The 27,058-nt window shown below is 31.8% G+C and overlaps 2 protein-coding genes and 1 pseudogene across 3 annotated transcripts in view; 1 reads left to right on the top strand and 2 right to left on the bottom strand.

Annotated features, from left to right (window-relative positions):
• LOC143920309 (myogenesis-regulating glycosidase-like) overlaps positions 1-27,058 on the bottom strand; it is a 950,780-nt gene that overhangs the window by 470,542 nt on the left and 453,180 nt on the right. The window lies entirely within an intron of this gene.
• The window catches only part of Gfrl (Glial cell line-derived neurotrophic family receptor-like), a 236,736-nt gene that overhangs the window by 163,605 nt on the left and 46,073 nt on the right, over positions 1-27,058 (top strand). The gene's annotated exons all lie outside the window — the stretch shown is intronic.
• On the bottom strand, positions 19,647-21,536 carry LOC143920121 (pancreatic lipase-related protein 2-like; annotated as a pseudogene). Its single transcript, XR_013261309.1, has 5 exons — positions 20,893-21,536; positions 20,688-20,794; positions 20,317-20,590; positions 20,005-20,243; positions 19,647-19,936 (listed from the first exon to the last, which is right to left on the bottom strand). The product of XR_013261309.1 is annotated as a pancreatic lipase-related protein 2-like (transcript).

The following is a 27,058-nucleotide window of genomic DNA, read 5'->3' as shown; positions in this document are numbered from 1 at the left end:
GCGCAATTTCCTTAATCGTTAATTATTCTTCGGCGTATGGAAAACGCGTTAAATCGCGAAAAATGGGGGATAATTGAAATAGCTGTCGGTTGATGTTGATGCCTTTGTCGACAGTGTTAATGATGACCGATTGGAGGTCGACACGTGACGCGTGTGATTCTCGGATTGCGTGTCCCGCAATGACTGTTAGTTGTACGAAAAAATACCAAATAAAAGACCCACTCTCTCATTTTTAATATTCAAATAAAAGCTCGGTTAGAATCAACGAGCTTACGAGCTTTTGATATCTTACGGGTTTGTATACACGCGAAAAAAACGTGACGTATCATGTTATTGCTACGTAGTTTTAATCTCGAGACGGCTTTGACTGAAGACTCGTATTAAAATATTACGGTGTATTATTTACATATTTACACGAATTAATCAGGACTTTAATATAATGTGTTATTCAAATGTCGTTTATTTTCGTATAATGTTACATGTTATACATATGTACTATATAATTTATGTTAATATGCCCTGTGTATACAGATTTATTATTGAAAAAAAAGCAATAATATATAGATTTAGAGCAACTTATGCGGTGGAGTTATTAAATCATCTAAACTTAATTTTTTCGTTAGCATTCATGTTTTCATTTGTTATGTATGAGGAATTTACTTATCTACATATATCAATTTTATTTATTAAAATGAACAGTTTTATTTACACAATTATATAAAACTATTCAACGTGGAATATATCTAATACATACATAGTACGAATAGAAATATATTTTTGTCATACACTTAAAATTTTAAAGTACAAAACGTAATATAACTACTTTCACCCTTTACTATAAAATTCAGTGTTTTTGAAAAAATAAAATATACTGTTTAAATTTTATATTTTTATAAAAAATATTGTTATTTTCAAAACGACTTCTTAGGAATAAATAACTTCTTCAGTATATGTATAAAAAATAGTATATGCATTTCAACGTTATTTATCTTGTAGAATGAATTTTCTTTTTGCCAATTTTCAGTTCATAATAAATTCAAAAAGTAGTTGGTAAATATTATATAAGCGGTCTTTGTAATTGAGCATTGTACAATTTTTCTTCAAAAAGTCAAGTTAAAAATGTCAACTTCACTTTGTATATAAAGCATTTTTGTTGTTAAAATATGTTGAATCTATCTCGTACAACCTTTAAACTACATACATATGTATTTTAATGTAATGAAAACAAAAATTAATATTAAGTTGAATCCAGAGATGTGTAATCATTAAAATAATTTTCTCACAATCTGACTCCGGCGCTGATTTTAATAATTTAAGAATGTCAAATTGATTTAATTATTTAATGTCACTGGAGTGCTAATACAGGTTCGCTCATATATGTATAATAAATGAGCTATTAAATCATTAGATGTTAAACAAACTTATTTTTTTATGAATAATACGTGAAACTAATAAAATCCACGTATTTGGGGTGCTGAATTGATAAAATATTATGTCTCTTCTCAATTTGACGTAAGCTCGAGAAAAAGACAAATACATAAACACTATGTGTATTATGTATATCGCAGATCTATATAATACACATACATATGCAGATTTGATGTATTGATGAAGCACTCTTAGTAAGTAGTTCAATATTTTTATACATATGAATACCGGAAACAAAAAGTCCCAAGTGCCAAAAAAATCTAAAATCGGCTTTATCGACAATGTTTTATATATGTAATATGGCCAAAGTCCCCAAAATCGTTTTTTGATTGTGTATATTAAAGCAGGTTTGTATTGCTCATACAATTGTTGTACAATGCATTGGCAAAAACAGATATATCTCAAAATTAAAAAAGCAATTAGAACCTTTTTTACTTATGGTATTCATACATATATTCTATGTAGAGTTAAAAAATTAATTTGTACGCAAAATCGGTGTTCGAGTCACTCGATTTTTAACAATTTTGACTACAGTTAAAACGCCACGACTTTAGTTACAGCTTAACAATTTTAGATTGAAAATATTTGCATAATAAAAAATCGGAAAATTAGCTGTTCAATCCGGAAAATGCCCGGAAAACTTACGCGGTGCAATCGAAATTGCACGCGCGTTCACTTGAACAACGCGCCTATGTATTAGTCGCTCATCTGACGCGAGAAAAATTTCATTTCTCGTCCTTCTGAACAAGGTGGTTACAACGTAATGCGCACTTTAACTTAATAACGCACTCGGTCGTTTATGGTATGGCAACACGCGAAGTTTACCCCGCTCATTACACACACACACACATACACACAAACACCCCACAGTCACCGAAGCTTGCGACTTACGCCCATAATCACGCGCAGCTTAGAGCTCCAATAGCTCCGAAATGAAATTGGAATACCGAATAAAGCCTAAAAACCCCAGTCACAGGGACGAATTTTGCCCGCACACTGCCCCTATTGATTTTTTATGAGAATAATAAAAAAAAGCATTCGTGGCTGTGCCTCGCTGTCATATGTAGAATGGTGTCGCACTATTTAGGGTGTGTGGGATTTTTAATTTTATCGGCGAAAAATTGGGACACTCGACGCGCACGCGACACCGCAATGACTGTGCCGAATGACTATACTAGACCACTTGAACCTAATTGTGAGTTATTATCGAGTTAACGACGTTTGAAGCGCTTTGAGGGTTATATTACCCCCTTTCAATCTCTTATCACCATTGTTAGTCATTATAATATACAGGTGAAACTCTGCTAATTTGAATCGTTGGTGATTTGATCTCCCCCCATGTATTCAAATTTATTTGTAGGAACTGAAATTTTGAACAGCTTTACACAAAATTATATTGATTAATCTTGATTTTTTTCTGTAGAAAGGATTGTATGTGTATACTCAGTATTGGAGAGTTGAAGGATAGTATAAAGTCGTTGATCATATACATACTTCTCCTTCAAATAGTCTCAAATAAATCAGCAGTAGTTAAGATATGAATTGGATTGACTATCCAGTAAAATCTGACGTCATTTTAAATAGCCTTATCTGATTAAAATCATCTTTAAATTACTTTGTGGTACAATGTTTTCCTTTATACATTGTAGTTTGATATTTATTTACCTTGTGAATATGTATGTTAGTATGTTTAAACTTAAGCGTTTATTTACAAGTCATTAATCGTCTTATCGCAAACCAAAATGAATGTGATTATTTCTTCGAAATATATTAAACATTTGACAACAAATGCTACCCTTTCAGGGTTCAGAAACAATTTAAAAAAAATACGTGATTTCTACATCCCTAAAAAATGGAATTAAACTATGTACTTGTTTATTTTATTAGTGAGAAACATTTATCTATTTTGAAACATTAGAAAAATTATTTTCTTTCATCAAAATGAGGACTGCTCCCGAGTGTGTAAATCCGATCATTTTTTTCACGAACGATACGGATTTTTTCACGGATACGGCCTAAAGATAGCTGTACAAAAAAATTAAGGTGATCATATAAAAATAATAGATAATTTCTATCACTTGAGAATCAACTGAAAATATGAAATTCTTCAACTCAATAATCAATTTTATTTATTAGTAGTAGTTTTACCCGGCTTTGCTCGGTATTTTTAATGTAATCCGCTTAAACATTTTTAATCTAATAGTAAATATTCATTTGGTTTTTTATTAAGTTTATTTGAATCGAAAAAAAATTATATCTTCATAGTAACTTTGATTTGTTTTCGATGCTCCCACCCAAACCTTACATAGTTACAAAGTCTCTTTCGAAATTATATATTAGATTTATGTAAATATTTTACTACATTACATAAAATACATATATAAAGAAGTAGATAATTCACACGGTTTTTGATTTAAATCAAATTTAATATATATTAATAAAATCTATTTGCTATTTGACAATAAATGTGCTCGTTTACTGCTGGTTTTTGTTGGCAAAAATACATTTTCATCACTATAAATATTTGATCAAGAGTCTAAATATTCAATGAAGATTAATTTTTACTTTTGCTCAACCATGTTAAAGCAAAAAAATCAGTGTAAAAACTGTAGATTTTTTTCGACCGTGTTATTTTAAAAATGTACATATTGTACATATTATACATACATATAAATAGTACAGTATATTATTTTTAATACCATTAATTAAATCTAAAATAAAATCATATCGCTTTAAAATCGGAAGCCTTGACATTTTTATTTATAGGCAATGTTTAAATTTCACGATAAAACATTTTTCATTGAAAATCCGTTTTCCATAGGGTGCTCGGGAGTTCGAATTAGTGCGGTTCGACCCGTACTTGACCGAGGCATTAATTGTAGGGAATTTCGAGAATTTTGTATTAATGTGTAGTTAGATAAAGATAAGCTGACCCTGCAGAGTGTGCGTGCATCTATTTCGCACGTTTCAAGTAAATTTGAAAAGGGGAAAACTTATACGTGCCACTTCAGACGGTCAACAGCACGCAACACAATGAACAGTATTCCGACACTTGGACTCCATCACGCACTTATTTGATTATTTGCGTACCACTGATCGACTCGAGTGGCCTTGAGTGTTTTGCATTCTGAAATATTCATTCACATAATTTATTTTTTAAAAAAACATTTATTTTGTCTTGAGATACGCTTTGAGAGTTAATATAAGCTATGTTTTTCAAGATTTTAATAAAATTAGCTCGGTGTAAGCCGTTTAAAAATTGATTGCCACAATTCGTATACGAATTATTATAATTTTTTTATAAAACTATTAAAAAAAAAGTTGCCATCCTTTTCAATTCAGCCAAAGTGATGTTATTGTAAGATGATTTTCCACTTAAATTAGGTCATTTTAACTCGTCCATGCACAGTCCATCTAGTGATCCTACCCCACTAAGTCTGCAATGAGTATTGTTCCTTATCATATTTTATTTTTAGTTCGAGAGGAATCATTTTAAATACCAGAATACAGTTGCATACAAGCGACATAAAACCAATAATTAAAAAAATCGTTTTAATTTATTTATTTCTTCATACAATTTAATACAATATATTAGGGAATTATAATATATGTATGTATGTATTAGGGAGACTGAAAAGTAATCAAAAAAGTTTTCCCAAATTCCCTGTCTGTGCAATTTTCCTATGCAACGAAGATGATCCTGAACAGCCAATCTTCAACGATAATTTCTTCGATATTTTGACGAAGATCTGATTTCACTATTGACGTCAGGATATCTAATTTTTGAGGTCTTCCTTTTCGTGCGATCTCTTTAATGTCCCTATTACCATTTTTAAATTGTTTACACCACCAATGACACTTGTTTAATTTCAGAATATCCCCTTAAGTATCGGTGATTTTTTCCACTGCTTCGTTTGCCTTCATTACTTGGTATAACATAAACAGCATAAAACGAAGCAAGTGCTCTTCCTCTATTATTGGTCTCGAAATCCTTCCTCAGGTAGAAAAAATTTTTTTTTAAACAGAAACTATAAATTTACAAAAATAACTTCTACATAAAAAAAACTCATGTCCTTACACAAACTGACTGCGAAAGAGCTCGTCGAAGAATTTTGATTACTTTTCGGTCCCCCTAATATGAGTGTGTAAGCTTGTAATTTTAAGTTTATGAGTTAAAATTTTAACCGTTATATGTGTTCAACTGCTAAACTTGTATGTCGCGCAGGTGCGTTTGGATAGCTAGCTGTCGTCACATCGATCTGACAGCTAAATCCGATGTAGTTTTAATGATTTCGTTGATGATTAAATTCTTCTATCTTCATATCGGAGACATTTGCTAACTTGAATGAGAACTGACCCTCGTAAGTCGGTAAAATATAAAAACGATTGGAAAAGTGGATTTACTCACTGAGTGGAACTAACCAAGTGAAACTAACAAAAAGCTTGAATAAATTTTTTTCATGTTATGTGAATTCATTTTTCATCTCTCGATAATTCAAAATCACGACATGTTCATAAACTTTAATGGAATGTTGTAAAATAACACACTACATACATCATTGTCTCTAACGATAAAAGAGGGAGGGGAGTTACCTGATACTTTGAAAGAAATTTATATTGTTACCGGAAACATCTGTTTACTATGTACATAACGATATCAGTTTATCAATATTTGCATAATTCTTGCACTATAAATGTGTTTAAAATTGAGTTTTGATTTGTTCTTCATTATATGCGCCGTTTGAAAGTGGCGGTAATCCAATTTTCAGTTCCAAAAACACTTTCTGTTTGACTAAATCCACAAATTCTTATCACTTCTCTTAATTCGGTATGGCCAGAACCTCGGAAAAAATAATAAACGAATTACAGGCCACCAGTATTTTTAAATATTGTTAAAGGCAAAACATTTTATTTAAAGTTTTACGAAATATTTCTCAAAACGCAGAAAAGTGAACTTGTGCCACTTTCAAATATTATATTATATTTAATATTTCTGCATATTATGTAGAATTATTATTGAAACGTTTAAACTTATTTTATGAACATAAATATTGATGCTATGTACAGCCATATATTTATATACACTTGATTGTAATAGCTATAATGCTGAAGCGTGTTTCGCTTATGTTCAAATTGGATTTCCGTCAAGCTGAAAAAAGGCCAAATAATTCAAACGTTCCAATATATTTGTCGAATGTAAAAAAATACACGAAAGATGAAACGAAAAAGTTGATTGATGTTCGACAAATTGACAAATAACTGTCACTGATTGACGCACCGTAAAAAAACCTCTCGTACGTACGAATCCGATTAAACGCCATTTCTTATTCGGAATTTTCAACGAAATCCGGCTTTTTTTTCTTCTTCGGAGGTCCTGAAATAGTCGATTCGCACGTATCGTGCTATTATTATTTTTTACCGCGTTTTCACATTGGATTGGTGGACTTTCGTATATCGAAGGAATCGAGCCAGGCCTACCGGGTACACGCCGGGGTATTAAATAATTGTTTCGTATACGGGCGTGACCATAAATAGCGCACGATAAAAATACAGGGTGAGTCGCGAAGTTCGCCGACTGCTAAATTACAGGCCTGCGCCCCCCAGCCGACTTTGTGATTTACGTAAAAATTGAATGTCACCGCAGTAAATCGAAAATGATCGCGGCGAGTGTGGGTGTTAGATAAATTCACGTGTTACGTATTATATGTATTTTCATGTATGAGTGTGTGTTTTCATCGATACGTATCGTCGGTGTACGTTATGTGTTGCGTTATTATATCATCGTTATGGTTATGATTGTATCCGCCTGAAATGTGTGAACAATTATATTTAATTGATGTTAATGACTTACAATGAGCCCTTATCGTCGTTTCATGGTGTAATCATTGCATGTTGAAATACGTATCAAAGCGTACTTACCTACTCGGGTGAATGTTATGTGTATTCACGTAATTATGAATGTATTATACATAAAACAGGTAATGATAGTATTATAAATTGTTTTTTAAACGTACAAAGTGACATCTATTTATTTTAATTAAAAATTAATGTGGATTGTGACTTGGGTTCTTTTGGTGGGTTATATGTTGATCAAATATGAGCTGTAGAATGGTTAAAAAATTGACTATTATTATTCTTGTAGAATAATTTTACTCTTGATTTACTGAAAAGACGATTATTTAGTGCAATTCAAATTAATTTTGTAAGAAAATGATAGTAAGACAATCACATAAGTCATGTAATTTTAAGTCGGGATATTTCCAATTACTCTGACTCTTACTTTGATATACATTTATGTATTATTAAGTAGTCTATTGTTTTTTAAATAATTGAAAATTTTGGAAGATATAAATAATCTTTATACTATTAAATACATTATTTTTGTCCAACCTTTTTGTAGATACTTCAATATGTAAACTTATATAGCACCCCGACATAAGCGCGCAAAACTAGAGCGTGCAGCGTACACCGACAAAAGCGTGAAATAAGTATACGTAATCTTTTAGGTCTTTTAAATTTTTTTAATCCATTTTTAAAAAAGCTTTATGGTTATGAATTAAAATACGTGATATTTGTGAAAAAATGTGACATTTTTACTGCCTCTTCTACATTATTGAATTACTCTTTACTCAAATAGAATTTCACTTTATGTATTCGTTTTAATAATAAGTAGAAATCACAATTTGTGCTAAATTGAAATGGATGAAAAAACACAACGGAATAGCATCGATTTTAATGTTGACTGATAATAACTGGCTTTTTCTTTCCGGTCGACCTTTTGTTTTTGATTTTTTTCAAGTAATGAGTATGTTTTACTTTCAAAATACTAAATAAAACTAAAATAAAATACATGGGAATCATAGCTCATTTATTAAATACTAGTTCTTTTACCCGGCTTCGCTCAGTATTTGTAATATAAACAGCTTAAATAAACATGGCGAATATAATGAATATATATATATATATATATATATATATATATATATATATATATATATATATACATACATATATCGGTCTCCGTGACGAGACAGAATGTTAAATGTCAGAAAACGCAAATATCGGAAGGCAAAGATCGAAAATCGAAAGATCAAAAAAAAATGGTGCATGGTAAACGGTACATACTCACTTAATTTGCGCGAGCAGGATACAACAGGAACAAGAGGAACAGGCTTTTCCTCCCGTATTAATGTGCGCGCGCAGAATAACGTCGGCGCTCTTATGTCGACGCGTTTACTTATATTGCCGCATTTTTGTCGCGCACGTTTATATATAGGTAGGAACACCACTTATTCATATGTATGTATGTACATATATACTTAATTATTATATGCATATATGGAATTCGATTCCATACTACATGTAGTATAATTTATAAATAGTTGACTTATTTTAAATTTGATTTTGGCAATTAATTATTTTAAATATTTAAAAAAATTGACAGTATTTTTACAATAAATTTTCAATAACTTTTAAGAATATTTTGTGATAAGAGTTTACTATGTATGAATGTATGTAGAAAAAATTGAGCGGTCAATAAATTGGTAATTTTTTTTAAGGAATTTTTGATAATCAGACAATTGTCACCGATAATATGACTTTCTGATAATCTACGAATTGATCAAATCAAACAAATATACTGACTAAATAAATACAAGCCATGTCTTATTATGTATGTACATAAGTAATTGAATTTTGTATGTGGAGTATTTGAAATATGAGGAAGTTTTTTAAATAAATTACGGAAAAATTAATAGCTAATAGACAAGTGTATATGAAGTGTTCTATGAAAAACCGAACTATGTAGTGCTGTAGGTGATATTGGATATAAATATTGAAATTTAGTACCTATTAAACTTCTACCACAATTGTTAATTTTGTTTAACATCTTATAAACATTTGAATCACGATAATAAAACATTTGAATCGCATACAAAAATAGATCAAAAGACATGACGGATTCAGAAATAGATTAAAAACGGTAACCCGCTCGCATAAAAATATTATTTTTCCCCGCAAAAGTTCGCCGTACTACTTGTTCGTTCACGACTTTATTTATCGTTCGAGTATCGCATGTCTATTCTCGTAAACTGAGAATTTCCGTCGTAAAACGGAACGGAATCCACACAATTCAAATCCCACTCGGCTCGCAATAAAACTTTATTAAAGAAGATAATATAACGAGTGTTAAAATTCAAAAGCGTAATGCCTAGGTATTTATGCGTGCGAGTTCGACAGTCGCGCCAACACAAGACGCTCCTTTTATATCCGATTTTTTCGCCCTTTCTATTTCCGCTTTTCTCTATGCCACACGGTACTACCGGGTGACCGTGGCTTCGCTCCAGGCACTCATTGTGCCGTTAACCCGAACACGACCGAACAAAGGGACCCTGGGTACTATGGGTACCCCAACGCGTCAAGATATAATAACGGCGCCTGGCGCGCGTTAATGTATGCCTTTATGAACTTTTTATCACACGTGGAAATTGTGCGGCGGAACTTCCCACATTTTCCAGGCCAGGGTACAATCGAAAAGTTTCTCGAGTTACTTTTAACTCAATTTCATTTTCAGAATATAAAAGTTAAGAATTTAACCCATTCCTATATCATATAATACAATATATATATGTATGTACGTTCCTACATACAGAGTGGGGTGGAAACAATTAGACGATTAGTAACTTGAAATGAGCGCTTTAATTGAAAAGTAAATATTCTCTAACTAAATAAAAGCGACTATAATACATTGCATCATGTAGTAGCATCTACATACATTTAGTACACTACATTATCGCATATTTAATATCATGACCCGTACAGAAAAGAGTGGTGTTTATTTTTTTATTGAAAAAGGCATCAGCATATAATATATTTACAATTATTGGTCATTAAATAACCATTAAGAGATCTGGATACAAATCTAATAAACAATTTGATACATATGTATGTAGGTATAAAATAATAAAAATACATTCAATATACATAAGTATAATTTTTAAAATACGCCTTAACCCAGTGATTCCAAACTTATTGCTACTACGCTTCCTTTTTGAAAAAAATCTCATCTCAGTTCGTCTCCCCCACCCCCTCCCTTCCTCTTTATTTCAAAAAAAGATGCAAACACATTTTTAAATGATAAAAATGCATTGATTTGAAAAAAATAAAAATATAATTGACAGGACAATAAAATTCTTCTTTCAACTGTATCTTCAGAAAACGGTACTGTTTCGCATATGATTCTCATTAAACATCATTTCAACCATATCAATTCTGATGGCAAAACTAACTATGTTTTTTACATTTTGCGATTCTGTAAGAAACTTTTTACGATACTAGCAATGCACTTGATGGAACAGAAACTATGTTACTGAACGTTTGCTTCTATTATGTTGATCATTTTTTTAAATTATTATATATGGGTTTACCAACGTATTCAGAATGCATAGTTTCAAGGTGCCGTGTTATAATTTACTTCGTAGCATACTATTTGCAGCCAAAACTTTCGTACAGAGCAAGCACATTGGTCTTTCCAAACCACCTATAATATAACGTGTGAATTCCAATGATAAATAGATTGAATATTATTTTCTTGTCTTTATATTCCTATTTTTTTTGTGTCGCTTATATTCCTACTATCGACATCTTTATCTTTACATGTTTACCAGTGGATTTTCTGTTGAAACCAGTCAAAAATTATGTGCGTTTCAGGAACACATTTATTTTTATATTTCGAAAGTTTATTTAGGAGTGTAAATATATAATTATTATTTTCAATTCATTAACTAGCTTTTCGCGCCTCCATTTGTACTCGTCCGCGGCTCCTAGTTTTAAAATCGTGTTTTTTGAAAATGTCACTCGGGTGAGCTAATACCGAATCACGCATTTTTTTACATCATCTATTAATTTTTTTCAGAATAATTCCTGAAATTAATTAAATTTCCTTTTGGATACTATTCTTAAACTTTTGATTGTTTTTATTTATATTTTTCCATGATGTCTCTGAGCGATACCTACATATGTTATTGAACTTGTTCGTGCATATATAATTCTATAGATTATAAATTATTGAAATCATATTCAAATAGTAGTGATATAGTGGATAATATGGTTTTGCCGATTTTATGAGGGACCGTTTCAAAATGAAATCAGATAAATTGGAAAACTCTGACAGGAAACGATCGATTTTCAAAAGTCTGACCGGGAAGCACTACTACAGAAATACTTCCGAATAAATTCTTTTCAAGCTTTAACAAAAGCCAAAACCTTGGACATGAGACCTGAATTATTTCGTATTAATTTTCATGGAATATTGTGCAGTGTGCATATGTATATCTAGTTTTCTTTCATCATGTTGGAACCGAGCCATTCTACAATTTAGATTTTGCCTGACATCCAGCGATTAAGCATAACGACTTGACGTATGTACATTGGAGTTAATTCTGGTGACATGACTTCGTGGCATTACTTTTGAATATTTATTTACTTTTCAATTAGCGCTAACTTTCAAGTTATTAATCGTGTAATCGTTTCCTTTCCACTCTGCATACGGTAGTGAATAATTAATTTGGGATGTGTGTATATTTTTCGATCAACAAATTAGCAGTATCAAACCTTTTTTCGTTTATTTAGGCAAATCTACAGAGTGTATGGAATGAGTCGCATGTCTGCAGTGGGTAACCTTCTCGACCCTTTGATGGGTTTCCGAGCGGACGGATGTGTGTTTACCTTTAAACCACCGCACAAACAAATAAACGCGAGAGATTTTAATCTCGTTTAAGAGATCTCTTAATCATTATTTACCGGTTGAGGATTTTTTCTGTCTCATTATTTATTTGCATTCTGGAAAATTTGTATTTTTTCCGGTTTAAAGGGGCGAGTCGGTAAGAAGTGTGAGGAAATCTGAGTGCGTGCGTTGTGCTATGCGACGTGTATGTATGTATATATGTATGTATGTACCAATGGCGCCGATACTTGAAAGAAAATGGAAAGGGTGGATAAGGGGACCGTGAAGGGTTGGGTGATCGGCTCCTGGTTTGAGGGTAGTTGGTTGTGACCACAATAGCCTCAGCACGCCACCGAATAATGTGCTGTAAAAATACGAGTGTTTTACGATACTCCTTCGCAAGCGTTGAAGATGTATGAAAGCATTAATTAAAAATAATAATAATATGAAAATAAATTTTTGCGTCATTTAAGGCTTTATACAAGTTGTTCGCTTTGCAGCGTGTTCAAATTGATTCTTCGACATACTAAAATCTGAAATTAATTACAATCACTTATCAAAACTTGCTTATTGTGCTAAAATAATCCCCTAGCTACTGTGCAAGACGCCCAGCATTCAGTTATAAATGTGTGTTTTATGTTAAAATAATACAAAGCCTGCGAGTAAATTAAACATCGAATAAATTAAAAAATTAAAAAAAATAACGACTGAAGCGAAGCCGTTGTTCCAAGGCAGATGTCATTCTCACACTGACTGTTGAGCGCGGCGTACTGAATTCCCACCCTCTCTCACATCTGTAAGGCACGTGTACAAGGGGCTTCCAGTGAAAATAATTATTTCTGTTGATATTGATCAATGTTTTTATTTCGTAAAGATATAATTCGAATCAGAGAGGTTTTGATGAAGATTACATAAAATATGAAGATCCTGCATTCAGTATACATATTTGGAAATATAAAATAAAATGTAAGTCCTGATCACTCGCTATCCATCGCAGTGCGGCAAGTGTTAAGATAATGCTATAATAACAATTGAGGCTAGACCTGATTTAATTCTCAAATTAGATTTTCAAGTCGATTTTTTCCTCCAAAGGTTTGCCAATTTATTTGATTTTATTATCAAACGGTTGCTCAATCGTACCTCCCCTTTATAATCATCACTGTCTGTTTATGGTTTAAAATTTATTTAAAAGTTTATATATAGTCTGACACAATATCATTATTCCTTTCCAAAACCACCTTATATACATACATACATACATATATGTACATATATGTATGTATATGTACATATATCAATAGGCAAACAATTGGTTATTATGTATTCTTGTATTGCCACAATAGTTCAAACGTTAAACAATAGAATACAATATATTCTTACGATATACGACGCTATACACCGATAATAATTTACCTGTACACGTATTACTCTCAGCTAATCAAAATTTTAATAATCAAATCTTGTTAATTATGGAATAATTTGGGTCAAAAAGCACCCGAGGGATGCTTCAAGCTTAATGAGCATCTTACATCATATTAATGTCAATATCAGAGCTTGTACATAAAACTGTATACCGAGCATATTTTTAAAGCAAATTTAAAAAAAAATACATTCAATAAAGCAGGGCCGTAATCGGTAAACGCGTCGTTAAATATAATATACAACACGAGAAAGCACTTAAAATACTATATACGTACGATATAATATTTTCTGAAGTGCAAAACGAGTAATTAATCATCTGAAAATACATACATATTCTGAGAAAGGAAAAATCATGCGAATATTTCGTAAGAAGTAAGAAGAGGTTAGTAAAAAATGAGTGACGATACATTAGGCGTTAGTTGTGCGTAATATATCACATACCTATGTATATATATATATATATATATATATATATATATATATATATATATATATATATATATATATATATATATATATATATATATATATATATATATATATATATATATATATATTATATGTACATATATATGTACTTATTTGTTACGTACTTGCACAGAAGCTCACGGAGGGGTCAAGGGGTTGTCGGGAGGGTTGTTCACGTGTTAAGTTTATCAACTCCCGCCTATTGACCGAAGGGGTGGGGAAAAAAGGGTAGGAGGTGGGTCGTAAAAAGAAAATTACCCGGACGATATCAGCACCACAGATCGCACCCCCACACCATCGACGGTCGGCGAAGGGTTAAGCTCCGACACGCGCTAAGGGCGACCATAAATTCGGCATGAGTTTCGCGGTACCCCTAATTGAAAACATCCCTTATCATCGTGATATCGATTCCACTGCCGCTTAATATTATCGATTCTTGCGATATGCCCCAATCGAAATAGTACATATATACTTACAAAACACACTCTTACGTTTAGATAATTGGACATATTACATAGACATCAAAAATGGATTTTTACATGTTTATACATAATTGATATCAATTATGTACATTAAAATGTATAGTAATTTCATTCCTCGTTCATTATTTACTTTATCTACAATACATATGTACATATATATACACTTGATTAGTAACTTCCCAACTATGCTCAAATTTTGCATTGCAGATAATTCGTTTGGAAGATGGCGAAATTATTTGCTATCTCTTGACTACGTCAATTTTCTGCAAAAATACCGTGTTTTTTTTTAATGTAGATACACAAGCGAAAGATGGACAAGAACTGAATAGTTTTAAAATATTTTCATCGATGCCGGTTAAATAAAAAATGTTAAAATAGAAAGTTTGGTACACTTCTGTTAAGAAATCACAAGAAAGCGACAAATTCGAAGGTGTTGCGATTGAGGTAACCGGAACTGTACTTATACATAGATGATAGATAGATAAAGTAATGTGAACATGAGATGATTCTATGTAGCTATCGATCACTGATCGCGTTTTCATATGATATGAGTAATACTTAATTAATATGAACCTGAAGAAAAAGATATTCGATCAATGACGTAAGGATGCAAAACTTGGGCATTGAACGGTCAGATTGCTGAATTAGGTCCAGTGCACTCAAAAAAGTATTAAAAGAAGTTGTTTATGTATGCTAAGTATAACGAAGAGGAATAGAAAACGGAATACGTGGATGAGAAGTATGACAAAGGTGGTTAGTGAGATAATAGTGAGAGTACAGAGATTGAAATGGCAATTGGTGGGTCATATTTCCAAAAAAACGGACGATAGATGAATGAAAGAAGTGCTCGAATGGTATTTGATAAAATGTAAAATGGTGCAAGGAAGGTTACATGGGAGATGGGTGGTTTGAAATCAAAAAATGTGTGGGATGAGATGGATAAGAGTTGCCTCAAAACAGAGACGAATGGAAGCGCGTTGTAGAGGCCTGCATCGAATGGCTGTAAATGATAAATATAGGGAGCATGTGAATCGTAAACGTATACTAAAAAAAAAATACTTCTTGAATCATATATGTAGTGATTTAGTTTTGAATTGGAGCCCTTTCAAACCGCCGTCTATGGTCTATATTAGTGTACTATAATTTAGTATACTAAATTTCTGGAATTGTATTGTAATATAGTACAATTTCACAAAAAAAAATAGAGATGAGTGTAGAGATGAGCTTCCCAAGTGTACATATTTTTAAATGAAATTATTATACAAAAATTACATGTTAAATATTTACGTATAAGAAAGTACAATATCATATGTATGTATCAATATTGTATTAATCTCAAGGCGCACGTGTATTGAAAAATGTTCAAATTCATATTCGCTCTTTTATTTTCATAACAACAAAATAAGTAAAATCTTTAAATAAATTCAAACAATTCCAGCTTCTTCTAGTGCATTCGGAGTATTAGGTAAAATTTCCAGTTTTCACAGTGATTGTGTTTATTTTTGATTTTTAAATGCATTAAATTGTTCATATTGTTTCTCTTCTGATAGTTACTGGTACAGTAATTATTATCAATTCTACGTATTTTTTTTTTACTTATTTCAATATTAGTGTCTTAATAGGATTGAAAATCTCAAAACCTATGTCACTTCTTGACTCTTGAAAATCAGCGATCTGAAGAGAATTGTCCTAGAATCTAAATCTATGTATGTATATTTTATAACTATAGAGTAAAGACATCTCGTTATAATCATACTTATTTTAAATTAGTTCAAATAGGCGTGTTATATAAATCAATCAGTTTGGAATATTTTATGCAGTTTAGAGTGATATATAATATACATACATGTGTCTTTTATTTTTCAATGAATTATTCAATTATTCATAAGTCAAAATTTCCAATTGAAATTACAAAAATTCAATTTTAAATATTCATGACAGAGTAAAATATTTTGAGTATTAATATTGATCAATGTCAACGCGCACGTGTATGAAAAAAAATGTTCACACTCTTATTATATCATTTATTCTGACAATTACAAAATAAATAAAATATCAAACGAAATTTACACAATTCCTGCTTCCCTCAATGCATACGTAATAGTCCGGTTTTCAGATAATAATTTCCAAATGGAGCATCAGTTTGTAGGAAAAAGCCCATTGCCGATCTGCTATTTTTTGGTACAACCAGCTGTGTTAAAAGTAGCATAATCTGGACAACTTACACCCATAAATTTATTTTTATTTTTTACACTCTCTGTAAAGCAGGCAATGCATCTCTTGTGACCACAGGCCTTATCCGAACATCCCGGCATTAACCTATAAGGGGAGGTACCATTTCCGGTCAACTTAAAAATCGTATCGATAAGAACTTCAGTAACCAATACTAAGTTTCAGTTAGATAGGACTAACGGTGTTCAAAAAATCCCCAAAATGCACAACAACACACAAACAGTAAAAATTATGCCATGGAGTGTTATATGAATAAATATAATATTTGCCCACGAGGCCAAAGAAAATATAATTCGGTCGATACTGAAATTTGCATTGTTGAAGTTGAGGTGTCGGACGCATTTTTCTGTATATACATAGGTACATACATACATACATATGTATGTATATGTATATACATACATACAGACATTCATATTAACAAACATAATGTATCTTAAAATATCATAAAAAAAATATATATATGAATTCGCATTTTTTCCCACTTATGTAATTATTTGATTCTACGAGAAAAATAATTTTATCGCTTCTTACCAAAATAAAATAATTAAAAATGTATTATAATTTAAACATATGTATATTTTTATTTTTGATTTTTAAAAGCATTTTACTGATCATATTGTATGTACATATCTTCTGATAGTTACTGGTTCAATTATTATATAATTATTATTATCAACTTTAGGAATTCCTGTTATGCCACAATGGTCTGTTTAAAATAAATAAATAAATTATTATCTATTATACATATTTTTTCTTAGTTATTTCAATGTTAGTTTTTTAAGGTTTAGCATATCTTGCTATGAACAGTGTGGTTACGGGTTCGAGTCCCACTGGCCAAACCTTGGTTTGAGACTCCAGTCGATCGTTTCCTATCAGAATTTGCCAATTTTTCTGATTTTCATTGAAATTAAATCTCCCATATTTCTCTCGCAAATATTGAGTTATTCAGCGTCTCGATGGTTTGCCGGGTTGTATATAAATAGCTGCAAAAATTTCTCTCCATAGATTTATCTGTGGATGACTGTCGTATAAAAAAACTCGTATTGTATTATTGATCGTATTACATAAGTATATACGATGTTTGCAATGCACTTTGCAATTTTTGACCATATATGTACATATGTCATGTATAATGTAAAAATATTTAATATTAATGTATTAATATATAATTTGGTGCATTTCTTGATCTGTATAGTACACTCGTCCCATTGGAGCGATCAATTGAATAAAAATCAAAATAGGAATGCAAATCCCAAAACCTTATTTATTTAAAACTCTTATCATAATAAATCATTTGAAATAAGTCATTTCACTACACTTAAAAGTCTGCGATATGAAGTGAATTGCGCTAGCATCTGAATCTCTATTTAATAACTGTAGGGTAGATACACCTTGTTATAATTTGCTAGATACACCTTGTTATTTTTTGCTGTCAAGGATGAGAGGCAAGCCTCTCTCCTTCAAGCTGATATTAACGCTGTCTTGGAGTTCAGTTCTAGTTTAGGCCTTGAACTTAATTTAAACAAATGTGCAATTATGAGCTATGGACGTGCACATTCACTCTATTGTCACGGATATTCCATTAGATCCGTCTTGTTGGAGCGTGTGGAATCTATTGTCGATTTGGGTATCACTTTTGATCCTCAGCTCACCTTTCACAACCATATCAAAAAAGTCGCTGACGTTTCCTTTCGTCGACTTGGATTTGTTTTGAGATATGCAAGATTATTCTCCAATCCTTTGTCTTCTCGCTTGCTTTTCAATTCGCTTGTGAGAAGTAAGCTAGAGTATAATGCGATTGTGTGGAATCCGCATGAAGCAAATTACTCTCTGATGATTGAGAAAGTGCAAAAAGCATTTCTTCGTTTCCTATATAGGAAAGAATATGGGTATTACCCATATCTCTACCCCACTCCTTTCCTTTTGGGCATGCTTGGGTATAATTCCCTTGAACTTCGGAGAAACTTCTCATTAATTCGTTTCGTTCTCCTGCTCTTACGTGGTAATACGTCATGCCCGTTGTTGCTGGAGCAGTTGGGGCTTTATGTCCCTATTCACTATGTGCGTGGTAGACATCATCATTTGCTGGCTGTACCTCCTGCCCGCACAGTCCTTTTTCGAATGGCTCCTATTCCAAGAGCTATCCGACTTCTTAATGAAATCGTTGCTGCCGAGACTGAATGTGATATTTTCCACCTTAGTGAGCGTAAATTGTCGGAAATTACTCTAACCCATTTATCTGGTAGTCTGCGCTCATCATTGTTTTCATGATTGATTGTGATTTATGAGTGAAATTTTGATTAACTCTCTTCCATTTGGGCCTTACAGGGATGTTTTGTATTTGTAGTTGTTTCTTACATATTTATTGAAACTGGCTGTAGGTGCAAGGCATTCCTTATGCTATATTTTATTTGATATTTTTACTTTATCTGTTATTATAAATGCTATTTTTTATGTATGTAGATGTATTTATGTTTATGTTTAATTGTTATTTTGTTTTTTTTCTTTTTTGTGTTATATTTTTTGACCATTGTGGCGCTTTAGGAATTCCTGTTATGCCACAATGGTCTGTTTAAAATAAATAAATAAATAAATAATCACCCTAATTTTAAATTAGTATAAAGCACTTATTTTGGAATAATTTCAGTTTCGAGTGATATGTAAGTACGCATGTCTTCTATTTTACAATAAGATTATTCAATTATTGATAATTCAGTATTTTAAATTTAAATTGTAAAAATTCATTATTTATGACCGAGTAAATTATTTTGAGTATTAATATAATGTCAATGTCAATGGGGCACGTACATGAAAAAATATGTTCACACTGTTATATGTAACATCATTTATTGCGATAATTACAAAATAAATAAAATCTCAAAATAAATTTACACAATTCCAGCTTCGCCCAATGCATACGTTATATTTGGTCCAGTTTTCAGATAATAATTTCCAAATGGAGCATCAGTTTGTAAGAAAAAACCCATTGCCGATCTGCTTTTTTTTGTACAACCAGCTTTGTTAAAAGTAGCATAATCTGGACAATTTACACCCATGAATTTATTCTTATTTTTTACACTCTCTGTGAAGTAGGCGACGGATCTCTTGTGACTACAGACTTTGTCCGTACTACATCCTGGCATTGAGTTACCACCGTTCGGATAAAAGTTCCAATGACCTGTAAAATAGTTCAATTTAAAATTGTGAAATTATATATAAACTCTTTCTTAATTACAAAACACCTACCAATGGAACTCGACATTGAAAGGGAGGCAAAATCAGTAAATATGATATCGACATAAGTTGCGTCGCTTTTGTCTAATCGTTTATCGGCGGGTTGCTTGTAATAGCATACTCCTGCTGGATCAAGTCCTGTGATTCGGTCTACCATAGCACCGGGTATTTTTTTTTTAATTGCTTTCCTGCAAAACCAACTATATGAGCGCCCAAACTGAATCCGACCAAGTGATAATTTTTCATTCCACCTAAAACAATTGCGTTTATACATCAGTTGACTAAGAATATAGTTCAAATTAATTTCATTTTAATTTTCCTTACGTGAATAAAAATCTGCTAGAAGGTTTCCCAATCCTTCGCCGGCATATTGAGAGTTCGTAGTTGCAAGATAGTAGTTTTCTTTTGTCAGAGCGTTGTGATCAAAGATAAAAACGTTCGATGTTCCAAGAGATTTAATTTCTTTGGCCATTTCGACGATGACAGGTGTGTCCAAATCTTCTGTGAAGCCGTGACATATTATAACTGAAGGTAGACTCTGGTTGAAATACGGCGATTGCGGTATAGCTACTGAAGCATTATCTAACGAGAAGATAATCTAAAATCCGGCCATATATGTGCATATATTAGTTATTTCGACTGAATTATAATAAAATTAATGGCTTTTTTGTATGATTTAAATAAATATTATTTACCCTCTCATTTTCATTATATAATTTTAATAAAACGCCACCCACTCTCGGATTAGAATATGGAGCCACTTGTTCATAAGTAACGCCCATGGTCATCTTAATAATTACGCCTAAAATAGTATTACGATATTAATGTTGATGAAAAAAATTTTAAAATATATATTCGTTGCACACCGAATTAATTTAAAAAGTAATAATTTTTACGTACAATCGCCAAAACTTGTTTCGAGGGCACTTCGCTCCATTACTTTATACAAATCCCATTGCATTTTGATACTTTGAATGCAACCCACAAAAACGAAGAAAAACAAAGTTAAACTATGTCTATTCATGGTTACTGTTTTGTATTAAATGTATTTTTATTTGATTTTAAAATTAATCTTTAAACGATATCGATGTTTTTCACTGCAATATCTTTCGATGTATGGCGGTAGTGCACATATCATGCACCTTATATACAAAAGCCAATTTTTTCTAACCGTAATATAACGCATGCATATTTTTGTGAATATAAAAAATAATTCTTTTTCACTTTTATTTTTAAAACTACTAATTATGTAAAATATAAATCAATACCATATTAAACATATTTTACTATAATTAACATAGTTAATTTTTCACAGAAATAATTCTATCAATTCAATATTTTATAGAAATATTAATTGATATATTGCATTTTGCATTTTGCATTGCATTTTGATACTTTGAATGCAACCCACAAAAACGAAGAAAAACAAAGTTAAACTATGTCTATTCATGGTTACTGTTTTGTATTAAATGTATTTTTATTTGATTTTAAAATTAATCTTTAAACGATATCGCTGTTTTTCACTGCAATATCTTTCGATGTATGGCGGTGGTGCACATATCATGCTCCTTATATACAAAAGCCAATTTTTTTCTAACCGTAATATAACGCATGCATATTTTTGTGAATATAAAAAATAATTATTTTTCACTTTTATTTTTAAAACTACTAATTATGTAAAATATAAATCAATACCATATTAAACATATTTTACTATAATTAACATAGTTAATTTTTCACAGAAATAATTCTATCAATTCAATATTTTATAGAAATATTAATTGATATATTTGAACATCTTATAAGCTGTTGGGTGGCTATTTTTATTTTCATTATTTAACCAAAATGATGGTTTCATTATTTAACCAAACTGGTAAAATACCTAACTTGACCTAAGGATTAAAAAAATTTCATTAAATATCACTAAAAAATTGCAGTCAAAGAGGGTTTTATGAGCATTTGCTCACGAGGCTTAATTAATCTAATTGATTCGATACTAAAATTTGCATTAATGAACGTGTCGGACACATTTTTATACCTTATACATAAATACGGTACCCCGACTTTTCCGCGCGGTCAATAAGCGCCCCGACATAAGCGCCCCGACGTTACCGCGCCGCGACAAAACCGCGAGAGCCAAAACCGCGAGAGCCAAAACCGCGACAGACATAACCGCGCGGCGACATAACCGCGACAGACATAACCGCACGATGACATAACCGCGCGCCGACAAAACCGCCCCAGCAAAAACCGCTCGGCGACAAAACCGCGCCAGAATCAGAATCCGATGCAATTTGCGCTCGCGCGTTATCTCGGTAGTTTCACAATTTATATTCAGACTTATCAAGTCAACATTTTTATCAATCGTTTCGAATGCAAGTAGAGTAGCAAAAATTTGTTGTACTTCCTACACATATTGGTTATATTTATGTATAAGTATTCAGACTTGCCTTGTTTCAAGTTATTAAATTATTTCATAGGTTGATTAAAAATTTTAAGCCATCTTCTTAGCATTTAAATTATATGTATAAATATACTACTTGAAGTCTTGGGAATTCCAATAACGACCAATGAATCGAACACCTCGCATCGAAATCAAAGAAGTACATAATTTTATATGCAAAAGTTAACAATATTTTAAACGAATTCAATGAACATAAATTGTTTGGTTTTCGGGATTAAGGATTTCGTACAGTAACAATTATTTTTTAAATTGATGCTAATTATAAATGATTTTACATGTCATTTTATATTCCCCATGGGTTTTATCAAAGTTTTCATAAAAGCGAATATACCAAAATTTCTAATGAGCTACCCGAATATGATGGTATCAGTTTATTTGTAAAAAGGCCAATTTTTTCTATTTACCTGCTTACACGATAATGGTAAGTCGATATCTGGAAAACATCATGTAATGTATTTTTATACGCAGTGAACAATCAACAATCAACTACAGTCCCTACTCAAAAAATTAGGAACACTTGCTAGTACTAATCATAACTTCGTTATTTGTAACTTGATCCAAGTTATTTCTTCTGCATATTGTTAAAAAATCGTAATTCTTTTAAACCATGTACAAAATACAGTTATCTTGTATATCTGCAAAACAAAACAGATTTAAAACCCGTGATATACCTGCTAAGGGTACGCTTTTGTTCATTGTGCGTCAAGGGCGAGAGTGCGAGAATCTTTTCAAACATTGAAAAGATTCTCAGCTGAGACCTTTAGCTGTCTGATTGTCCTAAGGGTAATTAGGGGTTTAATATTTTTTATTTTATAAAATTGATGGATTTAATATTTAATTTTTAATTTTTAAATGAACAATATCGATTCTTCAGAAATTGGTCGCGTATTTGAAAGCGAAGAAGGTTTCCATTCGAAAAATCGCCAGGAAAGAGTGTTTTGGTATACACAGTTTCGAGAATTTCGAGAAACATGGAAAAGAATCTCTCCGAAACAAATAATCGTTGGAAGAATTGTGGTAGAAATAAGGAAACTACCCCAAGGACCGACCCCAAAATTATTGGCTCCTATACCTGTTGAAGCGCGTGGAATCATATCCTGTTGAAGCGCGTATATCCTGTTGAAGCGCGTGGAATCAATGGTCGACTTGGGTATCACTTTTGATCCTCAGCTCACCTTTCACAACCACATCAAGACAATCGCTGACGTTTCCTTTCGTCGACTTGGATTTGTCTTGAGATATGCTAGATTATTCTCCAACCCCTTGTCTTCTCGCTTGCTTTTCAACTCGCTTGTTAGAAGTAAGCTAGAGTATAATGCAATTGTGTGGAATCCGCATGAAGCAAACTACTCTCTTATTATAGAAAAAGTGCAAAAAGCATTTCTTCGTTTTCTTTATAAGAAAGAGTATGGGTACTACCCATATCTCTATCCTACTCCTTTCCTTTTGGGCATGCTTGGGTATAATTCCCTTGAACTTCGGAGAAACTTCTCGTTAATTCGTTTCGTTCTCCAGCTATTGCGTGGTAATACGTCATGCCCGTTGTTGCTGGAACAGTTGGGACTTTATGTCCCTAATAATTATGTGCGTGGTAGACATCATCATTTAATGGTTGTACCTGCTGCTCGCACAGTTCTTTTTCGAATGGCTCCTATTCCAAGAGCTATTCGACTTCTCAATGAAATCGTTGCTGCCGTCCCTAAATGCGATATTTTCCACCTCGGTGAGGGTAGATTATCGGATATTATTTTAACATATTTATCTGGTAACCTGCACTCATCATTACTTTCTTAATTTGAATGTGATGTATGAGTGGAATCTTAATCTACTCTCTTCCATTTGGGCCTCGCAGTGATTTTATTTTTTTTTTCATATTTTGCTTTATTTATTTTACTTTTTCTTTCTCATTTGTACATTTTTATGTACTATTTTAATTGTATTATTATTTTCCTTTTGTTACTTTTTTATTATTATTTTATTTTACCATGTTTTCTGCTTTTTAATTTTTCTGTTTTTTACTAATTTTACTTGTATTTATATCTTTATTAAATGTAGGCCATTGTGGCGCATTAGGTTCTTCCTGTAATGCCAAAACTATTAATAAATAATAAATTTCTCAGATAATGGAATACTGCATAAATCTGATTAAGCTTTAAAATTGAGATTCGAAGATAAAGATATCGAGATATCGGCGTCGACAGCAGTGGTGTATGGTAAATTTTGGGTTGCCGGTACGCTCGATATTGCACAATTTTTTTCAATTCAATTCTATAATTTTTTCGCATACCCGAGTATTTCATGCTTTGACCGACATGATCAATTTTATTTGTTGCACTATAACGCAAATGCAAACTATAGCTAATTTCCAATCCATTTAATTCTTGTAAAAGTAATAGATCAAAACAATCAGAATATGGTATATCATGTTTTGCTATAAAATACGCAGTTCTAAAAATTTTACTGGTTGATACCTTAATACAGCGGTTTCCAAACTTTATGCTACTACGCCTCCATAAAAAAAAAATTTTTTTCCGCGCCTCCCTACTTTTTATTTTTTAATAGATATAATAATATAGACATGTTTTAAATAATAAACCTTTATTAAAAAAAAAATACTGAACACTAGAATAGACAGAATAATAAAAAGGTTTTGCTATAACATAAATTTATACGAACACGTATATTTATTTTTATATTAAATTACTAATTAAACTACATCTAACACATCAAAATTTAATGCGAAGGATTTTGTTGTTTATTGGCACAAAGTTAACCTGGCTCGATATTTGGTTTTCATTGCAGCTAGTGCCGAAAAGCCCGTTTCGCATAAATAAGGCGTTACAAACAGTAGAAGCACTTGCATTGCTTTGCAATACAAAGATTCATACTCTCCACTAAGATTCATCCAAAATTTAAATATGGTTTCATTTCGAAACTTTTGTTTTAGTGAGCTATCGCATGATAGTTCTATCAATTTTTGTTTTTCGATGGTTGTCAGCTCGAATTCGTCTACTTCGTTGTAGTTAAATGGATTATGTATCCACAAAAACTTTTATAAATCAAGGTCTTTGAAATAATTGGAAAAATACAGCACTAAACCATCCAAGTGGTCAATAAAAAGATTTTAACTTGCTTCATATTGGCTGTGGCCCAGAAATCTTTAGAAAGTGATAACATATCCAACTCATTCTTTTGTAAATTTGATTTCCATAACTTCAACTTTTTAATGAAAACTTTTACTTTGTCTTTTTGAACAAGTGGATGTATTTGGGATCCCTGCATTGATTTATTTAAACCACCCAATTTTCCAAAAATTTCAACCAAATAGGCAAGTTTAACAATAAAATTATCGTTCGTCCACAAATGTGCCTCTTCATGTTGGTTTTCTTCGAGAAAGGTTGCTAACATTTTTACATTAAAGGTTGCTTAAATGTGTATATAAAAATGAAATAAAAATAAAAATAAACATTCATGCATTGAATTTTTACTGTTAAGCTACGATATGAAGTTTTATTTATTTGTAGATAATATGGTATGAAAATTATTTTTTTACTAAAAAGTTTTGGCGCCTTCCCTGGCAATAGTCCGCGCCTCCCAGTTAGGAAACCGCTGCCTTAATATCTTAATTTTTTTCAAAAGGCTGCTTTTTCGAAATTACTATAATTTTTTCGGCGTTAATATGATTTAAGATGATGCTACTCTAGCGCTCCTATTGTTTCCGTATGTAGAAATTGAAATCGAGCTCCATTTTTCAGAAATGCTAACTCCTTTAGATTTAAAAGTTAAAATACTTTTTACATTACAACAAATATCACATCCAATATTATTAGACTTTCATATTAACCAGGGATGTTTGCGTTTTTTTTCTTCCCACATCTCCGTACTCCAAACATCTGGCGAGGAAGACACGCATATCGCAACACTATCACAACTATCATTTATTATATTTATACTACTAGATTCTAAATTCATGTTATTTTCTTCTATATATGTAGGTAGTAAAACTATGTAAAAAAATAAAACTATGATATATGTAGGTAGTAAAACATAGTCATACAACAAATCTTTGCTACTCTACTTGCATTTGAAACGATTGATAAAACTGTTGACCTGATAAGTCTGAATATAAATTGTGAAACTACCGAGATAGCGCGGTTGTCTGTTGCGGTTTTGGCTCTCGCGGTTTTGTCACGGCGCGGTAACGTCGGCGCGCTTATGTCGGGGCACTATTGACCGCGCGGTTTTGACTGGACACCCATAAATACATACATACGAACAAACATTATAGAAATTTCATACAAAATTTTCACACCTACATATGTAATTATTGATTCGCCCATTGCTCGTGACATTCATCTTCTCAACTTACATACTTTCCGATCACATTGATCTCTTAATGGTTACACCAGATCATTTGTCCACTTTCCTTGGTTTTTTAAGGGATGCTACGAAAATGTATGTTTATCAAAAATTTATCCATAGATGTTGCACTGTTAAAATTATTCTATAAATTATATCGGTGTTTGTAATTGGCCAGGAAGGTGCGTTGAGGTTTACCTACTAGGCCTTCCTGGTATATATTTATGTACATACATATATGTG

Source organism: Arctopsyche grandis, chromosome 12 (assembly GCF_051622035.1).
Source record: "Arctopsyche grandis isolate Sample6627 chromosome 12, ASM5162203v2, whole genome shotgun sequence".
NCBI classification, from domain to species: domain Eukaryota; kingdom Metazoa; phylum Arthropoda; class Insecta; order Trichoptera; family Hydropsychidae; genus Arctopsyche; species Arctopsyche grandis.
The sequence above is the reverse complement of the archived record's forward strand: the minus strand, read 5'-3'. Positions and strand labels throughout refer to the sequence as shown.